Source organism: Triticum dicoccoides, chromosome 7A, assembly GCF_002162155.2.
Source record: "Triticum dicoccoides isolate Atlit2015 ecotype Zavitan chromosome 7A, WEW_v2.0, whole genome shotgun sequence".
Lineage (NCBI taxonomy): Eukaryota > Viridiplantae > Streptophyta > Magnoliopsida > Poales > Poaceae > Triticum > Triticum dicoccoides.
This window is the reverse complement of record NC_041392.1, coordinates 718,427,681-718,429,417: the sequence shown is the minus strand read 5'-3', so window position 1 is coordinate 718,429,417 and position 1,737 is coordinate 718,427,681.

The window sequence follows — 1,737 nt, the reverse complement described above, 5'->3', positions numbered from 1 at the left end:
GCTCGAGTCTGTGCCTTCGTGAAGAAGTCAGCCACCTGTAACTCAGAGGGCACATAGTGAAGAGCGAGAGTCTGATCCTGCACAGCAGCACGCATAAAGTGAGCATCCACACCGATGTGCTTGGTGAGCTCATGCTTCACCGGGTCACGTGAAATACTGATAGCACCAGTACTGTTTGACAATAAGGGAGTCGAGGTAGCAGCAGACACATCAAAATCCTCAAGTAACCACCGTAACCAGATCACCTCAGCCGTCAACATAGCCATGGCCCGCAACTCAGCCTCTGTACTAGAGCGAGAAACTGCAGTCTGTTTCTTTGTCCTCCAGGCAATAAGAGAGCCACCAAGAAAAACACAGTAAGCAGACAGCGAGCGTCGATCAGAGGGATCACTAGCCCAGGTAGCATCAGAGTAGGCCTGGAGCTCAAGAGAGCTGGAGCGGGGAAAGAAAAGACGCTGAGAGATCGTGCCACGAAGGTATCGTAGAACACGGAGGAGCTGACTATAGTGGACAGAGGTGGGGGCTGAAACAAACTGACTCAGGATGTGAACAGGATAGGAGATGTCAGGACGCGTAACAGCAAGATAGACAAGGCTACCAACGAGGTGACGATAGCGAGTGGGATTAGGAAGAGGGTCACCATCAGAGGCTCGAAGCTGAACGTTGAGCTCCATAGGAGTCACAACTGTGCGGTCATCACTGAGAGCAGCTCGAGCAAGAAGATCCTGAATATATTTCTTTTGAGAGATGTAGAAGCCATCAAAGGTCGAGAAGATCTCAATCCCAAGAAAATAGCGAAGAGGACCAAGATCAGTCATGAGGAACTGATCGTGAAGGCGGTCCTTAACAAAGGCAATGTAGTCAGAGTCGTCACCAGTGATGATCATGTCATCAACATAAATAAGGAGACGAGTCCGACCACGAGAAGACGTGTGAACAAACAACGCGGGATCATGATCACTAGGCAAGAAATCAGCAGCAGTCACCACAGAGGCGAAGCGCTCAAACCAGGCGCGAGGGGCCTGTTTAAGACCATGGAGGGAGCGGCGAAGTCGACAAACCATACCGTCAGGAGCATAGTACCCCGGTGGTGGCTGCATGTAAACCTCCTTACGCAACTCGCCATTGAGAAAGGCGTTCTGGACATCAAGTTGAGAGATAGACCACTGACGAACAGAAGCCACAGCAAGGAGAGTGCGGACAGTGGTCATGTGAGCCACAGGAGCGAATGTCTCATCATAATCACGTCCCTGCTACTGCTCGAAACCACGGGCCACAAGACGAGCTTTGTAGCGCTCAAGAGAACCATCGGAGCGAGTCTTAATCTTGTAGACCCACTTGCAGGTGATGGGACGAACACCGGAGGGGGGGAAACCAGCTCCCATGTGACGCCCTCGATTCAATCGTACACTAATCATACACGCAAATGTGTACGATCAAGATCAAGGACTCACGGGAAGATATCACAACACAACTCTAGACACAAATTAAAAATAATACAAGCTTTATATTACAAGCCAGGGGCCTCGAGGGCTCGAATACATAAGCTCGAAAACACAAGAGTCAGCGGAAGCAACAATATCTGAGTACATACATGAGTTAAACAAGTTTGCCTTAAGAAGGCCAGCACAAAAGCATCTACGATCGAAAAGGCAAGGCCTCCTGCCTGGGAGCCTCCTAACTACTCCTGGTCGTCAGCGGTCTCCACGTAGTAGTAGGCATCGGCAGTGGCATCTG